The following is a 17,759-nucleotide window of genomic DNA, read 5'->3' as shown; positions in this document are numbered from 1 at the left end:
AAGGGTATGAAAAGGATGCTTGAAGCCATGCAAATTTAAAATCTCATTGAAACAGGGATCAGAGGTAGGGATTCAGTGAGGAGAGCAGTGTCAGCAGAAGGTCACTGGAGAAGGCTCTAGGAGAGCCACAGAGCATTGGTGAAAGGTCAAGAAGTGTCTGTCAGCAGTGTGGTCACTATCTGAAGGGCTTTCCCAGTAACTCCGTGTAAATGTGGGTTTTTTGCTAATTTTTTTTTTTTTTTTTTTTTTTTTTTTTAAGAAAGTGCTTAATTTCAGAAAGTTCTGGAAAACCATTTGAAGGTTTTTTACTTTATGGCTTTCAAACTTGTTATTTTGCTGGATATCCTTCTGCTGATATAATGAGAAATAAAAAATAATGATTTTATATTGAAAATCAGGAAAGGAAAAAATATTTATTATTCTGTTCTCCAGATTAAAATGATCTACTGTATGCTGTGTTTTAAATGCTGCTGCTACAATAATTTGTGCCATTGTCAGATGTACAGCCACAAATCTGCCTGTGTTTCAAATGGCACCATGAGGCTAAACCTTGCAGGGGTGTCATGAAAACCTTCGTGAAAACATTTTTCCAATTTTTGAAACAAGGTTGCATTAGATTAAGGGACCATTACTTAATAATAATTAATATAATTAATATATTAATATAATTAATAATTAATAACATGGAAAATGCATAATGATGTGTTATTGAACAAACCATAACCTGAATAATTATTGTAGAGGCAAATGGTTTATTCTGGCTTTCTAGGGATATAGTTCTCAGTGCTGCAATTTTTAAAATTCAATAATATTTTTTTCAGTAGGAAAATGGGTGTAATTGGTGAGCTGTTTAATGAAAAAACTTTTAAAATTATGAAATGTGTCTGTAAGAGATGGTTTTAAGAGTGTGTGAGTCTCAGGAGACTTCCACAGTCCTGGATCACTTAAATATGGGAATGGGGTCACCAAGCCAGGGGGAGGCTCTAGAAATGTTACCTGACACACACTGCTCAATCTTCCCAAACCAGATTAGGAAGAGTGTATTTTGTAAATGAACTTTTCATGTAGAAACCACTAATTTAGAGCAGGGTGCTGTTTGGATGAGAACACTTCTCCTTTTTTGCAACAGAGACCAGAAGGCCAAGCAGAGTGGAAACTGTGGTAAACAAAAACGAAATTGGGTTATTGCCATCCTTTACTCCTTGATGTCTTTAACTTGTCATTTCCCTTTAAACTCAAGTTCACCTTCTAAATGTGGGAAAATGAAGTATTTTATTATTCAGCCTTATTATGTTACAAATATTGTTTTTTTCTACTTTTGCTACAGCGACGTGGTGAATAAGAGAAATGACTGCAACACATGCTCCTCTTTCCCCTGGTTCCATCAGACTTTCCCACTGTGCAGGCACAAGGAGGAGAGGACATGACTGAGTAATCAAAATGAGTCACTTTTCTATCTTTGGTGAAATAACTCTCTGTTCAGCACTCCCCTCTGCCAAGTAGCAGGCAGCTATTGCAAGTAGGTAATTGCCCTGCTAACACATGCCAGGGCTCAGATAAGAACCAAGCTGGGTACATGCAGAGTATTAACAAATTCTCCAAGCCCTGACTCTGCAGAATAAGATTCAGCATTTTCATCCAAGATAATATGCTCTAATTAACCAGTGCACAGTACTTTACACTAAATAAGGGGCTTGAATAGAACTTTGGGAATGGGATAATGGAGGCTTATTAGGTTAATAAAGAATCATGTGTTCCAAGGCTGACTTAAAAACACAATTAGACTTCCTTTAAAATAGGCCAAAATATTTCAGATTTAATCAGTCCCCTGGAGGTTATTGAAATTATGAAATAGGTTTGGCAATTGATAAGTGACATCATTTATGCTGTTCAGAAAATGAAAATGCTCTAAAGAAACACCAGGAGCTTTGGTGGCTAAAAGCCACCTGAAAACAGCCTCAGAGACTGGATGCTTTTTGTCCAGCATTTGGATAGAAAACATTTTATTACAAAAGTGGGAAGCAATCTCTAATATTATGTGAGATATATAAGATGTGTATTTTCCCCCAGAGTGGGGGCTTCAGGCACTTTGATGAGTTAATGGTGGCTTACAAAATGCTTTCACAGTGCTCCTTTCTCCTCAAACCTTGGGAATATCACAGTTTTCCCACAGGGTTCCACTCTTGGAAGTTTTGGCCAGTTTTGGGTCACCTGGTCTACAGCTCTGACTGTCTTAGCTGGTCCACAGTCTGTGAAGCACCACTACAGTGGTGTCCCTACAGCCTCCCCTTAAGCCCATGTGGCATCTATGTGACAGCACTGGGTGCCTCCAGGTGGCCACTGATGCTGGGCTGCAGATACCCAAGCACTGGGAACTGATTTCAGAGCTCTGTGCTAGAGCTGCAGGACTTCCTTGGGATGCTGGTGGATGGATGGGCTGGACAGGAGTCAGCACTTGCAGCCCAGAAAAGCCACTCATGTCCTGGGATGCATCAAGAACAGCAGGATCCTGATCCTCTGCCACCCCCAACTCAGTTGAGACCTCACCTGCAGAGCTCCTCCAGCCCTGGGATCCCAGCACAGGAAGGACAGGGAGCTGCTGGAGCCAGGGGACACCAAGGGATCAGAGGGATGGAGCAGCTCTGCTGGGAGGAAAGGCTGAGGGAATTGGGATTGTTCAGCCTCGAGAAGGGAAGGATTTGGGGTGACCTCACTGTGGCCTTGCAGTGCCTGAAGGGAGCCAGAGGAAAGATGGAGAGAGACTCCTGACAAGGGCCTGCAGTGACAGGACAAGGGGCAGTGGCTTCACACTGACAGAGAGCAGGGTTAGATTGGATATTGGCAAGGAATTGTTCCCTGTGAGGGTGCTGAGGCCCTGGCACAGGTTTCCCAGAGCAGCTGTGCCTGCCCCATCCCTGGCAGTGTTCCAGGCCAGGCTGGATGGGGCTCTGAGCAACCTGGGACAGTGGAAGGTGTCCCTGCCCATGGCAGGGGGTGGCACTGGATGGGCTTTAAGGGCCCTTCCAACCCAAACCCTTCTATGATTCTACAACTCCTGCATGGACACAAACTCTTGGAGCTCTCAATCTCATAGTATGGTGGGAGTTTATTCTTTGTTCTTCTCAGCAATTTTCTCTCAACAATTGGTCTCAGAAATTTGAAGCAGTTGCTGGGTTGGTCTGACACTTGACAGTGTGGTCTGAATCCTTCCTTGAGTCTTCTGTTGTAGATGTATAGCACAGTATAACAATAACACACACATCAGCTGAATTTCTACTTTTTTCCTTTTTAATTTTTTTTTTTTAAGGGATGATTTTTCTTACCTATACAGCCTGAAATGTATTTGTTCTGCTAGAAATCTGTGCCATTATTCCTGCTTTTTATCAATTCAAATTTTTCTTAGCTGATTATGTAGCAAATGATGAGCCAAACACCCCAGGGCCTGATCATTAGGCAAAAATCCTCACCTGAAATCAAAAGGAGTTTCAGCCTAAAGGGTGGGACTGTCTGTCATGAATATTGAAAAACATCATCAAAATGGATCATGCCATCATGTATGGTAATCAGAATAGCCAAATGTGTTTTAACCTTTCTAGTGGAAATAATATTTAAAAGAAATACCAGAAGGGTGGGAACACATCTGAGGAAAGAGTCTGCAAGTAAAATTTAGCTCATGTGACTGGTTTTGTACATTAACAGGGGATTATTTCTAGGACTGCTGCTGGCAGAATTTAATCTTTCCTTTGCAGGTCTCCTCAGATTAATTTGAATTTTCTCACATTTTTTTCAAAAATCAAATATTCACCCAACTTTCTTCAGTTTTTCTCCACTCACCAACCATCTTCCTCCATCCTAGCTGAAACTAAACTCTAGTTGACCCATAACTAATACATGAAAGACTGTAACTCTCAATAGCTGCAAAAAATATTTTAAAACACTTCAGCCTGTCAAGGCACAAACTGTTCTCCTCCTACTCCTCCTCCAGCTATTCAGTGAGTATCACTGTACTTCACTGCTGTCTCCTCTAAAAAGTGTCAAAGAGAGTTAAGTACTTAGGACAAATCCAGGCTTTTAGGAGGACTCCCACATGCTTTGCACTGAACCCTGATTTCAGTGCCCATCATGAAATACAGTTATTTATACATCAGTTCAGTGCCATCCTCCCAGCCAAGTGGTATGCAGGAACTGACACCAGCTCCTGACTACCAGGAAAGTGTTATCTGTGGATCTCTTCTGATCCCATGATGTGACAGAGGTCTGAACAAAGCTGTCCTTGGTCAGGACAGGCCATTGGGAAAAATATTTTCTGAATTCTGTGAAATTTCTGGAATTATGTGCAGATTTTTCAGGCCAGTAACAGTTATGTTTAACCACAAACTGTGATACTGCTCTATACTGGCTGCACATAATAATTAAAATAACAAAGCCCATATCTGTATTTTGTTTGCCTCAAGTCATATTAGAATACTATGAGATAAGAAAGCAAATCTTCCTTTCATGTTCTGCAAGTCTGCTTCCTGCTTCCATGTGGATGTGAACTAGGAAACAGCAGGCTAGGTGTGTTTGGAAGTGCATCTGTCAGCCACTTTGCTGTGTAACACTTGTGTGGTATTTTCTTGGAGCAGGTGTGACTCCACCAGGCTCTTGCTGTTTTTCAAGGCTGATGGTCAGTCTGCAACTGATTTGTCCCAAAAAAAGGCAAAAGGAAGAATTTATCTTCTTCAGTGGGTTAAACACAATTTGCTGGGAATGTGCAACTCAGCACCCATTTCTCCAGTGAGATGCTGATCCCTTTCCCTTCCAGAGGAGCAGGCACATTGTCAAAGCAGGAGAATGAAGGAGAGCTGATGGAAATGCAGTTTTGGGTTAGTTAGTTAGTTAGTTGTTCACATGTCATGCCACCAGTATGGGTAATGTGCAGGATGACTTGGATAACACAGGGCAAAATTTCAACCTTTTCTCATCCATAATTCTTCATCCTGACTCTTTCCAGCTGTGGCCAAGCCAACCACCCCTAAAATATGAGATGGATGCATGCAGCAGCTTCTTAGAGGTGCCAGAAGCCTTTGCCCTCTCCCCATTGTGTGGTCGCACTTGGGGCCCTCTTTGTTCTTGCAAAGGTTTGGTTCTGCACATCTGGAGCTGTGCAGTGCCTCACCAGGAAAGGAATACATTTACAGCAAGTCAAGGATAAATATTTACCAGAACTCATCTGTAACAGCACAACAGGAAAAGCTATTTAAAAACAACAACAACAACAATAAAGAAACCAGCCAAGAAATAGAGGGGTGGTTAATCCCATTGCCTGGACTGATCTATTTTTACACCAGTAATAACAAAGAGATTGGCAATGAATTGCACTTATTATCTTCAATACAATAGCACCCATGTTCAAGAGTCAGTCTGTCCCTGACATTGCTGGGTTTTATATCAAAAACTAAAGCATTGCTTTTTATAGCATATGATATCAGTGTTCACAAAATATCCAAGTGCTCAGGTCTCATTCCCACTGAAGGGAATTTAAAGTCTCCTGCTGACTTATGTGGGAGTTGGATCAGGCCCTATAGCAACTGCTTATGCCCAAATATGACCTATGGCTGCCTGCAAGTAGGGGCAAGCCTTAGGTTTGCATGATTATAATGATTGTAGTTTAAATTTTGTGTAGGGAACAACACACACACACACACACACACACACACTTGTTTGTTTTTCAGAACTGCTTTTATCTCTAAGTGTTATGATAACCTTTGATTAGGCTCTAAGCTGGCACTCTTCAGGTTCAGGGAGGAGTGAAAGCTCCTGGTGCCTTTGCCTAGGAATAGATCCAGGAATTATGGATGCTTGTGTTTGGGTTGTAGCAGCTTGGGAAGGACAAAGGAGTAATTGCTCCCTGGTTAGAGCCACTTTTCTGAAACTTCTCTGTGGAGAGCAAGGTTTCCAGCAGGCAGGTCCTCCCAGGAGGAAGGAAAAGGAGTCAGCACACAAACATCAGAAGGACCTGCAGACAGAAGTCCTAAGGAGGATGAACGAGGAAATGGACATACAACTGTAGGGAAAGATCATGCTGGAGCTACAAAAATTTCATTCCAAGACTCAGAGAAGGTTACCTGAAATCTTCAGGAGACAGTAGCCAATGATGAGGGAAGAGCAGCAGAGTGTGGATAAGAAAGGTGTCTAAATTTACCCAGACCTGTACAGCCTTTATGTTTCTTTTAAGAAAACAAAAAATCATCACAGAACTATTTCAAGTTTTATAGGTGATCCTTTTAAAGATGGAGAAAGCCACAAGAAAGAGAGGGGGAGGTATAATGCAGCACAGAAAATCAAATGGCCACCAAGCACATCCTCTGTTTCCAGTAGCAGATGTTTATGGGAGAGTATAAAGCTGAGGTTGTGCAACATCATTCATTTCCTTGTTTGGCCTCAGTAATCCTCTCTTCAGGGGTTTCCTGGGGTGGATGTGCAGTGTGGACAGTCATGTCCTCTGTGCCAGCCTTCCGGCATGGATGTGGCCAGTGTCTCCTGGAGCCTCCTGGAATTTCATCCTCCTCACTGTGCCATGGCAAGAAACTCTGCAAAGTCACTCCATGCTGCCCAATAAAACAGGGAGCTCTTCTTTCCCCCAGCCTGTTAGATCACATTTTGTGCCCTGTCACTTTGTTATAGGACTTGGTCACCAATGGTTAACTGCTCTCTCCCCATCTATGAATTTGGAGACATCTCCCACAACTCTCCCCTCCATCAGATCATCCTGATACACCTTACTTATGGCAAATTCTTTCCTTTCTCTGCAAACTAAGATGATGTTCCCAAGGATGAACAGGTAAAATCAATACCCAAAGATACTTCTGGTTTCAAGAATGTGAGCTGGGTTTAAAAATCACCTATGGGGAATCACAGCACATAGATTTGAAAATCCCAAATCACCCAATCTTTGGGTGATTATGGAGAGGCCTATAAGACATACGTTCTTAAAAAAATAAGTAATGATTTTAAAATTAGGTGTTTAAGAAATAATCTACTGGCTGCTGAACACTCATGAGTTTTTTACTGTTTGGAGCATTGTTGTTAATTTACGTAAAGAAGGCAGATAATTCAATTAATGGGAAGACCACTCCCTCCTCAACTTTTACAGCTGATCCAGTGCCCCAGCCCTGTTTTCATTCAACTATCTAAATATTCATCTAAACTATTGACCGGATACAGTGTGGAAAAAATAACTTGAAATAAACAAGCTTCTCTATTTATACACGTTCTGTTGTGCTTGTGCTGAGCCTGCTCAAGAAAACATGTGTTTCTGGAAATCAAATCATTCTGCACAGATATGAAGATTAAAATGAAAGAAAAAGACAATTCAGTTTTACATCAGTGGACAAAGCCACATCTCAGTGAGTCTCCCTGTCCTCAGGGGCTATGATGGCATGCAATACTTTCTCTGTAAAATAATAATTTAAATTATGTGTTTTGACTGGGGGCTCTGATGAAGGACACAGCCATATCAGAGTCAGTGAGTAGCACACCTGGTATCTGTGGCACTTATTTCAATCTAAGTCAGATACCTGAGTCACACTAATGGGGGGAGACCAGTTCTCAGGTGTTTTTTTACAACTGTTTGGTTTAGCTCTCCATAAAAATAGAGAGGAGTGAGGAAAACAAAGTTTCATTCACTGTTATCCAGAATTTTATCAGCATTATACAATTTTTTAATCACAGTTTGTTATTTCAGAGCAATAAGAAAACACTGAGCAGAAGGCTTATTGCCCACTAAACCTTATCTCAAACAGAAAGTCCTGGCAAGGCACAAATCATCCGAGGCATGAGAGTGATAATATCCAGATTAAGTCAGTAGATATACCTCAGAAGGTAAGAAAAAAGCACTATAATTTTAAGGCTGATATCTTGACAATGTTATAAATGAGATAGGTCTCAGTCTGTGCAGCAATGTGATCTTATTGACTTCAGCAACGGTTGCATGAAAATTATTATTAAACTGAGTCAATGCCAATGGAAAAGAATAATACCCCCCAAATTTAAGGTTATGCAACCATGGGCAATGCAGTCCACTCAGAAACAGAGAGCTCCAATGAAACATAAAAGAATAGGACACAAAGTTTGTGTAAATAATTTCTAAAGGGATTTTTTCCCCTTAATGAAGTGATGTACCCTTAATTGATGTACTTTTTCTTTCCTAGAAGGTGCATGAGCAAATCCTCAACATTGAGAAAATAGAATAGATTTGCCCTCTTGGATTAGAGACAGCAAAGCAGAGGAAAAAAAGATACTGTGTGTCTGAACATGGGAAATATGAGGCAACACACACACACAGAGGTAAGTAAGGTGTTATTCTCTATACAGCCATTTTTAGCACTGAGGACTGGTTAAAAGAGAGAAGACAAAGGATGCCCAAATCTCTTTAGAAGTCAGCTGATTCAGGATCAAACTCTAGGGACCTCTCAAGAGAAATAAAGAGAACATCCCGAAACAAAGAAAATTGAGTGAAACCAGCCTTGGACACACACTGAATAACAGCACTACCTGAAGATAAGAAGGTAATGGGTAGAAATGGGAAAGGCCATAATTCCTAGGGCTTTACTTCCATAGAGCCCCAAACTTTGAAGTGAGCTTTAACTAAACCTTAGATGGCTCTCAGATGATTTCTCTCAAGGAAGAGCAGGGGTTAAAGGAGAATGGGCAAACATAAACAAGTTGTGTGTGTCACGTCAATATCAACAAGCGTCGGTCCTGACGGAGCGGCTGCGGATCTCCAGGAGACGTGGGCTCATGCAGGATGTGAGTAACTCCAGACTTCCCACTATCTTCCAGTGGGCTCCCACTGACGTTACTGGTATCCTGTGGTGAGAGAATAGGACCAGTATTTTTAGATGTGTGTGCTGGCTGCTGTCTGGAGTCCTTGCAGCGCTGGGGTATTTTTAGTGGCTCGCGGAGCGCGGGAGCCTTTGCGTCGCGCTGTGTCACACACAGCCTTCGAATTTCCCGTCCCTGCTCCTCCTGCCTTTGATCCTGCTCATGCAGGATCACAGCACCACAGCACACACATCAGCCATTTCTTCCTTAATAGGACTTCCCAGGTGGGAGGAAATATGCCAAACAGGGCAGGGGGTCACGAGAGCCACTGCAGAGGGACCAGTCGGAGCAATGCCAGGGATGCTGTGGATATTCCATCCCTTTGCCTGTCAGCATTCTGTATTCCATGTCACTATATTCTAAGCATACTTTGCTTTCTTTGCACTTTTGCAAGGTGCAGCTTCCTGTGCTATTACACGGTTTGCTAACTGATGACGAGGCCTGATGCACATCTAGAACTCAAAATTGAGTGTATCGTGACTAATGAGTTGATCAAGAGAGGTCATTTCTGGTGTTTCTTCTGGTGTATGTTTCTAGAAAAGAAGTTCAGTTTTCGTTTGCAAAGTTTCTTAGACTTTCCTGTTATGATTGTTTTTCAAAATAACAAAAAAGTGCTGTTCTACTGAATCTATGTTTTTCTTACTGCCTTCCTTTTTGTCAGTGAATCCCTAATAGGTGTTGTCAGTAACACATTTAGATGTTAGAAAATCCAGATGAAATTATACAATGCTTCATGACAGACACACTGTTTCCCCACTCCTTGCTGGTATACACCCAATCCATCATGACAGCTGTTTAAGACCCACAGCGCCAGTCTCATATATGAATTTCCTAGAAAAAATAATGCAATATTCCTTTTCACGTTGAAAGCAGGGGAGTAGCTAGATTCTTATTCCCCAGCATTTTGAGAATGGTTAAGAAGTTTAACTTAATGCATTTCAACAGAATTTGCAAGACACTTGCATTTGAGTAAGAGAATCACACAATGTATTTTGATGCATTTTCATCACAATTTTCTTTACTGACTCTTCAGACTTTCAGTAGTTGATCATCTTTGTAGGGACAGAGTGTTGCAAGAGAGCAGTGGCTTTATTTTGAACTGCTTTGCTCAATCTTCACCTCAGCATGACAGTGAAAAGTGGGAGCCAGGAGATAAGAGAGAAAAAGCATTTGAGCAGAAATTCTGCTGCCAGGCCTCTCTGTGCAGCGTTATTGCCACAAGGCACAGCTCAAAGGGTGACTGCTGGCACTGTGAATGACAGGGCTTCCTTGCAAAGGGTGCTGGCCCTTCACAAAATAAAAGAACAAAAGTTTTCAAAGACCTTTCCCCCTCCCAAAGGATCACAATTCAACGAGAGCGAATTTTAAACTCTCCTAAAATTTCCTGCAGCCTTTCTAAGGCCAGAGAGTACTGAGGCCCTGGTTGCCACTTAAGTTTTAAAAAAATGCTGTGGGGTGCACAGGAGCTGCCTGTGGTGAGGCCTTTTCCCTTTGGTTTGATTCCCAAGGTCAGGTCAGGATTCCCAGTGTCCTGATACCTGTCCTCCCAGTTTCTGTGTATCTGAGCACACACATATATTCATATATTTGCACACATAAGCATGGACACATGCAAAAGAGAGGAGAGACAGGCTATTGATTACAGAAGAAATTCTACCACTATGTGTAAGGTCAAACTGAGTGGTTTGGTCAGGATATTTTATTATTTTTGCTCTGCTTTGTTAGGTGGCAATCCCAATGGAAGGGAGGAAGAAAATCCAGAGCTGCGCAGCAGCCAGTGATGGGAATGGAAACATCTCTCAGTTCCTTCCAAATGTGATCTCCAGACCAGCCTTGCTTCATGCTGCTCCTTCAGGCAGTGGGGCTTTGGAAAGCATTTCACAGCTCCAACTGTTTTCTCTATGCTCAGGAGAGATTCCTGGTCTCAGCTGTGTAAATGTTTTAACTGAGATTCATGCTTGGCTATTCAGGTCACTGCTTTCTCTTCCGGCCCACACAGGCCAAAATGCATCCATATAAGCACAAAGTGTCCAAAATCAACACAGTATTTTTCACTTGAACACACCCATGGCACGTGGCTCCCTCAAAGTACAGGATACAATGCCAAGCAGTAGATTTGTACATTTGCCTGACGTGAACTTAGCATGATTTATAAAAAAAAAAAAGAGGCAATAGGCTGGTTGTGTGCCTGAACAAATCTGGCTTGGCAGAAACCATCATTCCAAAGAAGGAACTCAAGGAAATCAAACTCTCCCTCTGGTCTTCAGAAAGGACTTATCTAATGTAGGAAGTGTTTATTTAATTTGTACTAAGAATTACAATATATTTCTTTTTGAATTCCAGCAACCCTTTATCTCCTTTGCTGGAAGAATAAAATAAATTTTCTTCTGCTGTTTTGACTTTATTGTTTAAAGACACCTTGAAGCTCAACAGCATTGAAATGATCAAAACAGTCTTAGTTGTAGACAGCTCTAGATATAGATTTAACCAATGCACAAATTTCAGAGACTGTGTTCCCACATATCCTACCTGCAACTGTACATCATTAAAAAAAAAAACAAAAACTTTTTTTTTTCCACAATTGATCTTGCAAAAGAGGAGGAGGAGGGAGTTTTTTAGTTTTCCCCCTAACATTGGGAAAACAACAAAAAAATCAAAGTTCTAGAGCTAAGAGATTGATGCAGCTATCTTAAACTATCTCCACTGGTGCATTATTGTCATTGTCACCACTGTCACAGACTTTCCCTTCTCTTTGCCAGTCTATGGAAGGAGATGCTCCCCATGAACCTTTCCACACAAGAACCGCTGCTGCAAAGGAATGCTCTAACTGCTATTTGATAGTCCTCTCCCTACCCCCCCCCCCCCACTTTTAAAATCTATATCCACATTCTAGCCTTGTATTTCTTTCCAAAAATATTTATCTCCACAGATGTGGGTCAAAGTTAGCAATAGTTCGGGACAAGAAAGTCGCTATATTTGATAAATCAATTTTGGCAGAAGAATAAAATCAAATATTCTTCTCATTTTGTTCAGGGCAATGTTACTCTGGCCTCTAGATAGCCCAAACTGCAAATGTATCTGTGTACATCACTGTAAGTAAACAGACTTACCCCAGGAGGCAGAAAAATATTTATTTGTGCTGCAAAATGCTTAATGAATCTCCTCCTAAATGACACATTGCTTATTGTGTGCCTTCCCAGCTGCATTAATTACAAGTAGTAATTATGCCTGGTTCAGGTAAAGGCAGGTGATTCACATGATGGGCTAATGTAAAAGGTGCCTCACAGAGGACAAAAGTGAAAATCGAGAAGTTGAAAGTATTTTTCTATAAGTCTCTCTTCTCCCTACAGAATCAATGAAGTTGTTACACTGACATTTATTTGTAAAAAGATGTATTGACATGACCTTAATGATGGGATGGTTTCAAATTCATAAACCAGTGCAGACCACCAGACTGAAAGAAAAACATGTTAAGTTTCAACTCAAGTTTAAGATACAGAAGGGGAAGTGTGTACTGGTGAAACCTGAATAATTGTAAGGGCAAATATTGTCCTGTTCTCAAGTTCCATATAATTGCCTTTTTAAATTTTTTTTTTTAAACCACACATCCATACAAGTTGCCCCCTCTGCTCCCCACGTGGTACCAGGACAATAACAAGTAGCTCCAGGCCAGGTTAGAGCTGCACATTTAAGTCCCTTTCAGTATTTTGGGTAGCTTTAGGGGAAAGCAATAAAGGCACCCAATGACACATAAAGCAGAGCCTAGGATGAATAAACAGGACCACCTATCCCTGTTTCCCTCCACACCTCACTTTGCATTAAAAACTTATTTAAATGTCTCACTGAATGTAAGGTTTTATTTTGAAGTTTTTGGAGTAAGAGGAAGCCTTTTTGGTTTTTTTTCCCTCTACGTTTTCAGCCACCTCCCATTAGTTTCTACTAAGTTTATGTAATTCTGTCTTATAACAAGTGGCCTAGCAAGTCATGGCATTAGAGGTTCATTATAGCAGCAATCAGTGATCCATAACTGCTGTGCTGGCTGCTGGGGAAACACTCACTTGTCCTAAATGTTTTACAGAAGCAAGATTAGTGAAGTGTAAAAGGAAACACCAACACCTCATTATTGATTTGAAATAAAAAATGGAGAGTTATTCAGAACTTTTCCCAAATTCAGACAGGAGGCCTGAATCAGAGTTTCAGCTCCCTTAATGCCAGACCCACACTCCAGTCACCAAAATGACACTTCCGTCAGAAAATCTTTAAATGTGGTGATTCCTTCTCCAGCACAGGCTGCTTCCAGATACTTCCACCCTGAATGATCAATTTAGTGAATTTTCTTGCTAGGTTGGGATGCAGATTATGTCTGAACCTTTCTAATTTTAGAAGTCTACTTTGGTGACTTTGATTTGATGGCCCTTTTAGAAGCAAATAGTGAAGTGGGGAATCTCAGGAGACATGATTTGGTGGCAGCAGTAATGTCAGATATTCCAAGCCTGCACCCTGCTTGTTCCTATGCCCTGAACTGTGCCTGGGCTATCTTGCATGTGAAGAAGGTCAGGTAGATCCTCCCAAACCCAAGCTATTTTGTTTTTAATAATTTAAAAATAAGGGAATTTATTCATGTATATGCAGGAATGATAAGTGTTACACTGGAAGACCTGAAGCCACATCACTGCTGAGCAAACTCTACTCTGGAATCTGTGACATAGACATGAAATTATAGGAAATTTCATTTAGTATCTGTGTAATATGTCCAGACCAACACCATACCCACAAAAGATAAGTGAATATGCATCTTGTAAATGAGTCACCTTTAATGAAATGCACAGACTGAATCCCCCTCATTCTGCTCCCTATGTTTTGTTGGGTTTCATCTTTAATTGAGCTATGAATATTTCCATGCAACAAAACATCTGAGGGACCATGTTTTACTTGTGATCCCAGGGGCAATGTACTATTACCATGTTAATTTGGAAAAGAAGATGACAAATGGCTGGAACAGACTGCAGAATATATTTGAAGTTAGGAGGGCTATACATCCTGTGTAGGATGTGCAACATAAAAAAAATTAAAACAAAAAGAAATAGAGACAAGATAAATAATGCTAAGTCTACAGAAGCCTAGGGGTGCTTTATCAGTCATGCAGTGCATATGACTAAAATATTGTTAATTATAAGGGTCAAGATGTGCTTAAGGATGAAGAAAGAAGAAGATGTCTGGTTTAGAAACTAACACAGCCCACTCAGCAAGCATCCACCCTGCAAGCCTGAAGCAAATCCTAGAACTGCTAATAAAAAACCCCACGAGAGTTGCCACAGATCTTGGTCTAAGAGACAAATCTAATAAAGAAAATACAACAGCACAGTGCCTGTTCCATATAAGAATATCCAGGTCTATCTATATATAACATCCTGTATCTGACAGCAACCAGGAAGAGACAGTGAAAGAATTTTCTTTTCTTTATTTCATTTTCCTGGTGAACTGAGGCCTAAGGTTGCAACCATGTTGTCAGAGTACTTGATGAACCCTGGTTTTGTTAATTTGTCTACATTACCATTTGGACCTGTTGATGCATTTCTAAACTAACCTGCCAATGTGTATTCAATGTGAGCCACAAATGTGGCATTTCCTTTGATTAAGTTGGTAACTGCTGTTCTCCTTAGCTGCCCTTTATTTCTTGTGCAGCAGGAAGGAGGAATGGCCATTGCTCCTTCTCCTCCCACATGTTATGTTTGGTCTGATGAGCACTCTTCAGTGACTCTTTTCCAGGCTGAATAGTCCTGGTTTCCTCAATCTAAAATTGTACAGAAACTTCACGTTTCTGACCATTTCTGCTCCACAGGCACACCTGCTTTCTAGTCCTGTTCTAGCCTTTCTGGAGCTGCACACAGACATCCACAGAGTGGGGTCACCAGGGATTTATGCTGCAGTAAAATGCAACATACCTTCTCCTCACTTTTCATTTCTCTCCCACTAACTCCCAAATGCCCTTTCCACAGCTGGCCTGAGAGAGCTGTAGGAAAGAACTCTAAGATCTGTCCTTTGTGAGTGCTACCTGCTGCTGCAGGGCCTTCCCAATACAGAAATTATGTTCTTTCTCTTCTTATTATCTATTCCTTTGCATTTACTGACTCTGACCTCTGTCTATTTTTTATCACCCTGTTGGCTGAAGCTCTTCACAATCATTACAGCTGTGAGGCCTTGAAAAATTTTGTAGCAACAGAAGACTGCCATCCATGAAATCCTAAATACTTCTAAAGGGCTGGCTTTTGTTACCATTACTCACAGGTCTCATTAACACTGGTTTACATTAAGACCATTACATTACATCTATCACCTTAAGGCTGGCTTCAATCAACCTTCACACAGTGCAGATACACAAACCCCAAACATACTGGCACAAGAACGTGTCTGCATTGTTGGAAGGGATTTGTCTGTTGTACCTCAAGCCTGTGTGAAATGAAATCAACACTATAAAAGAGCCAATGGTGCAAGTCAGCTATATCAGAAGTATCAGTGAACTCCAGGGATCTTTTTCTCTGCCTGCCATGAATGTTCAGAAGAGCCTGATGTCTCCACAGCCCCCAGGGCATTGTTTTGGTCCATGCACACAGAACTGCTGTCCCAAACTGAAGTTAATGAGGATTTATCTCCCCCAACATAATAATCCTCCTTAATCTGTAAGCCTGGTTGCTGGACTCTTCATGTGCATTATCCATTGTGCCAGAAGATAAACCTTTAACTCCAAAACTGTGGCAATCCTTCAGTGATCCCACTCAGAAAACATGGCAGAGGAGCTGTGTGTGGTGTTTGCCTCTGATTCCTTTCTGCAGTTAAATCACATGAGAAGTACTCTCAGTTGCTGAAGCAGCCCCCCTTTCTTATCTTCCTGACCACTGTTTGCAACATCTGTCAGGGCTTATTTAGGAGGGCCCCAAGTCACAAGAGCAGCAGGACAATTACTCTGAGCTCTGTACTCCATTGTCAGGATGCTCTTGTCTTGGCTTGGAAAAAATATTTTCAATGGGAATAAGATAAAACCATGTGAATTTTTTTATAGTTTAGAAAGTATACATTGGCAAATGCTTGTCTCTAACAAATGCTGTTTCTTTTTCAAATAACATCAGGGGAAAACCCCATCATAACTCATTTTAACTATTGTAAGACAATAAACTGCTCTTCCCAAATAACATATATCATTTTTCTCATTTCAACCTGTACTATGTCTCTTTGGCAGACTTCAAAATGTCCTCATAGTCACAGGGGGACAGCACTGACAGATACAGAGCTCAAGAAAGTTAAATGAAAATTTTCCAATCCTTTCAATGGGAATCTTGGCAGAAGAAGGAAAAGGATAAGACAATGGAATTTCATATGATGGGGATAGATGATCCTTCTGCTGCCACAGAAAGCCTAATATATCTGCTGACAACTGTTGAAAGATGCATTTCCTTCATGGTTTTTTTGTTGAATACTTGTATGTTTAGGGACAGTTCTGTTTTCATGCCTACTCAGTGTTGAAAAAAACAAAGGAAGGGCAACTTGCATCCCTTCCAAACTGAAAGAAACTGCAAAACTTTTATTTTCATTTTTGAAAGCAGCTCATAACAAATAGAAACTAAAAGCACAAGAAAAAGCAAGCAATTACTGCTGAGCAACACAAAAGCCCCAGTCCTGTCAGCATTTATGTGGCATTTCTGGGGCTGCCTGCTGAAACAAGCACAGCTGACAGAGTTACACACCTGAAGCACATTTTTACATGGAAATATCTGCACAACCTGGGTGCTAATGCAATGTTTTCACAGAGGGTTCTAAGGCTTGACTAAATCCCACTGAAGTTGATGGAAAGGCTCCAGGAGCCTGTAGGAATCAAATTAAAAGAATACACATTGTGCCTTCCACCCAAGACTGCATAGCAAAGGTAACTTGGGGATCTCTCCCACCACAAAGCCATGACCAATGTGCCTTTGCACTTTAAAGATCAGATTTTCCTTTTATCAGACCCAAAGCCCTTCCCTTCTTACAGACAAAAAGCCATGTGAGGGAAAAACACTGCAACTCACAACTTCATGCTGAAAACAAAACCTATGTAGAACAGAAGAAGCAAAACTGCTTGTTAATTATGGTTGCTTAGTAGGCATAAAATAATTCCTCCTTCTCTCTCCTTCCTTCAACACTCTGATGAATTAAAGAGAAGCACAAACAGCACAGTGTAGTTTAGATGAAAGTATTACCAGTTGAAATAAATATCTCAGATACTAAATTACTTCACTTGCCCACTTTGTTAATTTACTGTAAGGGGCAACTTACTCAGTATGTGGCCAGGGCAGATTTCTGCTCAGACTTGTCATTTGGATGGCTGGGAAAACCTTCTGTGTACCCTTTGTGACTGACTAGGATGTTCTATGTGGCAGACCAGTTTGAGAAACTGCACTGCACCTAAAACTAAAAAGGCAGCATTGCTTGTGCTTATGAATGAGAATTTAGAGAAAATAACTTATTTCCAGTAACTACAATACTCTGAAATATGCTGTTGATGTGCCCATAATAACTGTCATAATCCTCCCTGATAGCCTTAAAGGTCCCAGAATACATTTCACAGTTATGAGATATGCAACTCTTTTGTGGAATGACTGACAATTTAAATAATTTCATGAAAGAGTGTCAAGTGTGGGCACTATGGTTCTGTAGACATGCATGTGTAGAAAAATCATGCCACATTTAGAGAAATTAATTAAACAGTAATTTTACTAAGTGATTGGCTGACAATACGATTGTAAAATGACTGGAAATTTTAGTCATTTTGTAGATAACTCATTTTGCAGCATGAATGGAATTTACTGATGTGCTTGGAAGTGAATTTAATGCCCAAGAAAATGAAGGATTAACTAACA

General features: G+C 40.9%; 1 protein-coding gene and 1 long non-coding RNA gene across 3 annotated transcripts in view; one reads left to right on the top strand and one right to left on the bottom strand.

The window, feature by feature from the left end:
* LOC306800776 (potassium voltage-gated channel subfamily KQT member 1-like) overlaps window positions 1-17,759 on the bottom strand; it is a gene marked incomplete at its 5' end in the record, with an annotated part of 409,033 nt that overhangs the window by 49,140 nt on the left and 342,134 nt on the right. The window lies entirely within an intron of this gene.
* Window positions 6,356-16,195, top strand: LOC306801736. 2 transcript variants are annotated; one of them, XR_013774176.1, is made up of 3 exons: window positions 6,356-7,388; window positions 8,193-8,790; window positions 14,043-16,195. It is a non-coding gene; the product is annotated as an uncharacterized lncRNA (long non-coding RNA). The 2 variants fall into 2 exon arrangements; XR_013774177.1 differs by lacking the exon at window positions 14,043-16,195 and adding an exon at window positions 9,080-10,049.

Source organism: Erithacus rubecula (genome assembly GCF_903797595.1).
Source record: "Erithacus rubecula genome assembly, chromosome: 4".
Lineage (NCBI taxonomy): Eukaryota > Metazoa > Chordata > Aves > Passeriformes > Muscicapidae > Erithacus > Erithacus rubecula.
The sequence above is the reverse complement of the archived record's forward strand: the minus strand, read 5'-3'. Positions and strand labels throughout refer to the sequence as shown.